Below are 6,825 nucleotides of genomic sequence, written 5' to 3'. Positions count from 1 at the left end.
GAGTGTCAAGCTTTCCAACAAATGAGGGCCAGTGCCTGACACATTTGTTTTTGCCCCTCTTCTGGCTGCCAAGTTCTATAAGGGTACAAAATTTCCAGTCAGGTGTCCTCTGTACAAGCTCCCTTCTGCCAAGTCATGAGATGTCTTTCTGTCTGCCTTGGGCAATTTCTCTCCTCTCCTGGCTCCTCTCTTTTCAGGGAGGACAACCTGCTTTTAATCTTCAGTTTTGGCTTGGAATTTTCTCCCTGCCCCCTGCCTTCTCTGGGAGATTTGGCTTGATCCCTGTTACAGCTTCCCTGACAAGTATTTCTCAGAAATGGAGCTTCTCCCAGCTGTGGAATTAGGCAGGCCTTATAGTGATCAGATTCACCCTACCAGGTGCCTGCAGTGGGATATCCACTTGAAGATAATGAAACCCCCAAACCAGCCTGTGTTCTATAAGTACCTACTGTGTGCCTGAGCTTTCAAGGAAGACTCAGACCTGAAGGAAGACATGTGAAGCTGCCACCTCTGGGTTGAATGCCCAAACCAAGTGCCTGCAGGGCAGACAGTTGAGGAAGGATGATGGACATTAAGTACAGGAAGCAAAGACTAATGAGACCCCCTTCACAGTTCACTGGACCCACAGGGACCAACTGGAACTGCTTTGATCCCTAGTTGGAGAAGCTGGAGGTGGAGATGCAGCAGACCCAGAGAGCTCTGCCAGCAATCGACTACACTAACTGAATAAGCTGACAGGTGAGCAACAATGGTCTTCCCTGTTCTCTACAGCAGCCTTCTATGTGTCAAGTAAAACATGGTTCTTGCTCTGTTGGAACAGTTCAGAGCAGAGGATTCTGAACAATAATCTTTTCAGCTAAACTAAGGTGACAAAATATAAATCCACTCAACAGGCACCAATGATACAACCTAAGAAGTGATTAGTTCTCCTATGAAGACAGGGGCTGTGGGATTCAATAGTAGGGAATTCACTTATTCTTTGAAAAATTGGTGCAGGAGTCATAAAAACTCCATCGAGGCGGTAGCATCTGAGGTGGTCTTGGAAATAAGCTAGTATCCTGGATATGGGTAATCAGATGCAGCTGGACCTGTGTACAGAGTCCTACATAGAGTCATAGGAAGCACAGCACAGACAGAGACCAGGAGGTAGAGGCCAGGGGCACAGACAGAGGCCACTCAGGGGTGCAGAGATGAACCTTCTGCTTCCTTCCCCAGGGCACATAACTCAACATAAAAATGTTTTACAGGCCATGAAGTTTTCCACTCCCTTGTGTGAAATTAAAGTTTCTGGACTGGAATCATAGTATTTTTTTTAATATCATGTTTCAGATGATCCATTTAAGGTCTTGAACTCCATGTGATACTTTATTTTACCCAACTTTTACTATACTGAGTAAACATTTAAAACTAAATAAGGCTCAGATATCCTTTCATTATTCATCAACCATAGCTGTTTCCAAATATGAGGGAATTATATTTTGCCTGCAGCCCAAATAATGTTGAACCTCCCTCTTTGTTTTTTCTCCCTCTTCCCTTCTCTCCTCCTTTCTATTAAGTCCTGCCTTAATTTTTAATTTTTATTGTTTCCTATACAAGAATAACAATAAGAAAGTACATAAAACCAAAGAAAAACATCAGGCACATTACCATTAGACTATGACAAAATATCTATCTTCTGAACCTGTTACCATTAAGTCCTGCCCACAAGCACAATTTGTTGTACCTGGTGGTCACAGCATGGGGTATAATTTGTAATATGCTTTATTCACTTGATAATATCACAAAGATATTTTTCACTTTGCAAAATTCACTTCACTGTTATAATTACAAAAATCCTGGTGCTTTCAGAGAGTACACTAACACTTGTTTAGGTTATGGAAAATCCTTGGTTGATGCCTCCGTATGGAGAGCTTTGGGGGAAGGAGTTTTAGCCTGATCATGAATGCACAGAGAGCTGCCCTTTTAGGCAGTGATAATCAGTACAGGGGAATTCTTTTCCCATTTAGATTTCAGACTATCAACATGACTGAAGTGACTCGAGGAGCTTTCTTCTAAAGGGGAGAGGTAGTGATTGGAAATAACTCTGCAATGAACATAGGGATGCTTCTGTTCTTTAAAATTAGTGGCTTGGGTTCCTTTGGATATATTCCCAAAAGTGGGATCACTGGGTCAAAATGTAATTAGGGGAACTTCCCCAGGAAATGGGGAGGGGTAGAGAAGTGCCAAAGGCAGTGCTAATATGTGCCACCTTGGCAACCGGGACGATGTGCTCATAACACATACACACACACACACACACACACAAAGATGAACAAGGCTGACACTAAAAACTAAGAAAGTGATTGGATGAGAAGGATATACCCTCCCATCCACTTCCATCATGCAGCATATTATGGGGTTGGAGGTCTTTATAAGACAGAGCATGTGCAAATTCTATGTTTTCAATCACTAATACCCTGGCTGGTGAATATAGCTTGGGGCTGAGTTTCCTAACCCAGGAACCTAGCTGGAGAAATTCTCATTGCCCCCTGCCATAGTGTTCCAGGATCTGCCTGCCCAGAAGCCAGCAGGTTACAGGTAGGAGGGAAGAGGGGGAGGCTTGGGAGGAGGGCTGCAGGGAGACTAGGGCAGTAGGTTCAGGGAGGCCTGGGCCAGCAAAACCTGCACCCCTCCCTCAGGCTGAGTGTCAGTGGTTGCCACCCAACCATGGCCCATGCCTCTGGCTTGGGTCAGCAGGTCATATGACCCTCCCCCAATCAGGAAGGTATGGAGGCTGATGCCTACCTGCTGCTCACCAGTACAGGCCATTTGACTATGGCACTAATGCAGCTGGGGAGGAGCACTGCCAGTGTTGGGAGCAATGCCTGTAGGAAAGAGGTGGCAGGGTAAGGAAACAAGATTAGGGCTACAAGATTCCAGGAGCAGGTCCCAGGAGGGGACATGGCGGGGCAACAAGCCCTATGCCATTTCCCTGCATGCAAAGCCTTGGGAAATCACTGTAGTATCCACCCTGCAGCAGCTTGATTGTTCCTCTGGCAGCAGAGATGGAGATGGGCATCAATAAATCATTGTGTGTGTGTGTGTGTGTGTGCCCGCGCACACGTGCGTTTTCTTTCCACCAGACTCTTTCCAGAGTTATTGCCTATGAGCAGCGGGTGGTGGAACCCCACTTGTTTGGTTACAGTAGTGGCGCCTAACAGGGGGTGCTCACCACTTGTGGCAGGATGACTCCCTCAAAGAGTGAGACTGAGGCTTCCCAGTTGGTGGGAATTCCTCTGTACACCCACTATAGATTCTGGGAGGGAGGAAGGATCACCTGAGTTTTGGGGCATAGAACCAGGGTCTGGGTGACAATTGGCCAAATTTTGGGGAGGCATTGAAGGCACAGGCAGGGGCTAGAGGCTTGGTGGCTCTCAGGCCAGCTGAAAGTGGCTGAATATAAACTTGTTTTAGTTGGAGCTGGTAGGAGAGCTAAGAGTGCCTTGATAATATAGCTACCTCAGAATTGCTTTGTGGATGAATATGATTCAAAATAGGGGATTCCTACAGGAAACAAGTGGTAATTGATGGAGAAAACTGTTTCTTGGATATTCTCCACACAGCAGTTCAAGAAGAATACAGTGCAATGAGGGACCACTACAGGAGGACTAGACAGAGATTTCTTTGTGTTGCCTTAAATAATACTATGTCATTTGAAGATAATCATTATTATAAAGAAGTAAAAAGAATTAAAAACTCTGAAGAGGTACATATTGTCCTAGTAAGAAATAAATGTGATTTGCCTTCTAGAACAGTAGACACAAAACTGGCTCAGGAATTAGCAAGAAATGACAGACTTCCTTTTATTGAAACATTAGCAAAGATGACAGGGTATTGACAATTCCTTCTATACATTAGCATGGGAAATTTGAAAACATAAAAGCTGAGCAAAAATGGTAAAAAAAGAAGTCAAAGACAAAGTTGTTAGCTTGTATTATGAATGCTTATTTTAAAAATGACAGTGCAGACTTATTTTTCTCTAAGTTCCAGTGTTTTCTCAGTTTCAATTTTTATTTTTTTGAACTTACAATGCTTGTTGGGGGCTAGAAACTAAGTACCTCAGATTACTTTCTTGAGGGTTTTGGTGCATGCATTTGATTACCCCCTTACTTGACTTGAGGAATGGAAGCATGTTTTCTCATGTTTATCAGTTGTTTCTATGTTATTTTCAAAGTATAAACAAAGTTAAGTGTTCGCATGGCAAAAAAAAAAAAAAAGGGGGGATATCGTAGATTTATGTAGGGGAATGTGTTTGCAGATGTAGAGACTTTTAGCTGCCAGATACTGAGTTTGAGTGTTGTCCATTCCATCATTAAAACAGACAAGAATTAAAACTGAGTTATGTTATTTCTGAGTAAGAATGTCTAGGGAGATTGCAGAAAGTGTATAGAAAGCTAGAAAAAAAAAGATTTGTGAAAGTTGTAGAAGCCATGGAATGTGTGTGTGTGTGTGTGTGTGTGTGTGTGTGTGTGTGTGTGTGTGTTTACAGGAAGTAAACCTCAGTGCTTGGGTTGTTATTTTCGCTTATGTTCTGTTTTCTATCTTGCTTTCTGACCTTTTGGGACTTGGGGAACTTAACTGTTTTGTTTACACTGGAAATCCTCTATCTCTTCCATTTGGGGCTTTGTGCCGTTTGGATATCATAAAGATCACTTGCAGTACTGGCTGACATGAGAACATCTCCGCCATTTGGAGTGTTGTGACATTTGGACATAAGAAGGGTCATCTGGTGCTCGTTGGAGCTAGCTGGAATGAGAGAGCATGTCTCTATAATGAAACCAGTTGGTGAAAGGTCATGTCTTTGCCAGGAGACCAGTGAATGCACTGGTAGGCAAGAGAATGTCTCTGTTGGGGCTTCATGCCACTGGTGCTAGATAGAATCCAGTTGGTGTGAAAACATATATCTGCCATTTGGAGCTTCATGCAATTTGGGACCTATGAAAGGTCATCTGGTGCCAGTTAGAGCTGGCTGAGGCAAAAGAATGCCTTTACCACTGGGGCTTTGTGCTGTTTGAGACCTAAGAAAGGTCATATGTGTAACCAGTTGGTGGGATCAAGATTCTAAGGCGAGTTTTAGTCACCTATTATTATTTTGGAACTCTGTCTTTGCTTTTGATTTTGTTTTGTTTTTGTTTAAAAAAAACTACTGAGGTTTCCAAGGGAGAGTTAAAATTTCACACCAAGTAGTAACTAATGAAAGACATAAGCCATGGATATGAAATTTTGGTGGATATTGGAAGGACAGGGATTTTCCTTTTTGTTTTGTATTTTTTTCTCCTGACCTGATCCCTCTAGAATTTGACATTCTTAATGAGTAATGATATAAAATTTCCTTTGCATGAAACCAGTAAGACTGGTTTCAAGGTATGGTTTTAATAACCAACACTTTGAATGGTACATCATTCCTGAAGGAGGCACTCCTGGGCTCTGGTTGTTACCAGAAAGCCTTGAGGTACACAGATTGACTTTGGAAACTAACAAAAGACCACTGGAGAAGTGCCCTGATACATTGTTTGGCCATGTGGTTCATGGCAATCTTTCCAGGGAAGTAAGGAAGGTTGTTTTCCTGAAAAATGACAAGGAGGAACCTTAAGACACGATGGGAAACCCCAAGGACTTGAAGAATATGAGTAATACAGGCAAAGCTGTATGAAAGTTATGGGGCTTGGCTTCTATGTCCTGAAGGGCTGTCTAAGGGTCAATATGAAAGTTCCTTGAGGAAGTTTCTGCAAAGTGGACTCAAAAAAGCCTATGTGCTCAGTGCTACTTTTGTTGTTTTTATGCAAATTATGAGACAAAATTGAACACTGGCAGTCTTCTTGAGGCCAATTAAAGTGATCTCAGGGACAGGAATAAGGTTTTAATAAAAACACAATGCTTGGTCATGATCATCAGACTCTAGTGCAGATAACTGTCTTCAAAGTTTGTTTTCACTTGAAAGTTGAACTTGTTTAACTGGATGATATCAAATTGTCACTGTTTAGCATCATTCCAACAAAAACTGTACAACTAAAAGTCTTCTCAAAAAGACAGACTTGAGGCATTAGAAAAAGTGTAGGACCTATTGAGAAGCCTACCTGCAACATCACCTCCTGGGACTCAACACTTTGGTTGGAATAAACAGTTGAGTTGGTGAAGTATGAGGTGGCCTATCAGCTTCACATTAAAACTGCTTCCTTTTTTCATTAAGATTTTGGACACAAAGGGTCCAGAAATTTTAAAGAGAGGAATCTCAGGATATTCCTTTAAGCTTAATTTATGTTAAGTATAGTGACAGTAAGGCTTCAGACAGGTGTGACACATCTTGCAAATCTTCCTCGAAGGAAACCATTTTTTACTTAATCAAGGACAATGTAGACTTAATCCCTACCATTGTAATTTAGTTGTTATGGTTTTTATTATACCTCCTAACCCTCTTGCCAAATTGTTGCTTCCAGAATACAACAAGGATGCCAACCCACCAATGCTATCCTTTAGACATTGTGCACACTGCTTTTGATGGACAACCAACTAATCTGGACTTTGCAAGACCTTTCCCACTCATGTGAAGGCTCCCTCCTGCTCCCCACCACATTTGTTAGTGTCCACTGGACCAGGGGATTTATAAGACTATGTGCCTTGGTCATCGAGAAGTAGTTAGAGAAGAATGAGAACTTCATCCATCTGTCCTTGTAAGATTACAAGTGTCCAGAACGTTAAAGGAGGGAATTGTGGTGGGGAGTAACTCACCCCAGAAATGGGGAGAGATGGAGAAGCACTGGAAATGACACATGTGTGTGTCAACCA

The 6,825-nt window shown here is 42.4% G+C and overlaps 1 pseudogene; it reads left to right on the top strand.

Moving 5' to 3' along the window:
* The first annotated feature begins 2,766 nt into the window (after nt 1-2,766).
* LOC129073194 (GTPase KRas-like) lies at nt 2,767-4,271 on the top strand (annotated as a pseudogene).
* Nucleotides 4,272-6,825: the final 2,554 nt, after the last annotated feature.

Source organism: Pteronotus mesoamericanus, unplaced genomic scaffold (genome assembly GCF_021234165.1).
Source record: "Pteronotus mesoamericanus isolate MK-2021 breed Mesoamerican mustached bat unplaced genomic scaffold, CSHL_Meso_final contig_35, whole genome shotgun sequence".
Lineage (NCBI taxonomy): Eukaryota > Metazoa > Chordata > Mammalia > Chiroptera > Mormoopidae > Pteronotus > Pteronotus mesoamericanus.
This window is presented reverse-complemented; position numbering and strand designations above follow the sequence as displayed.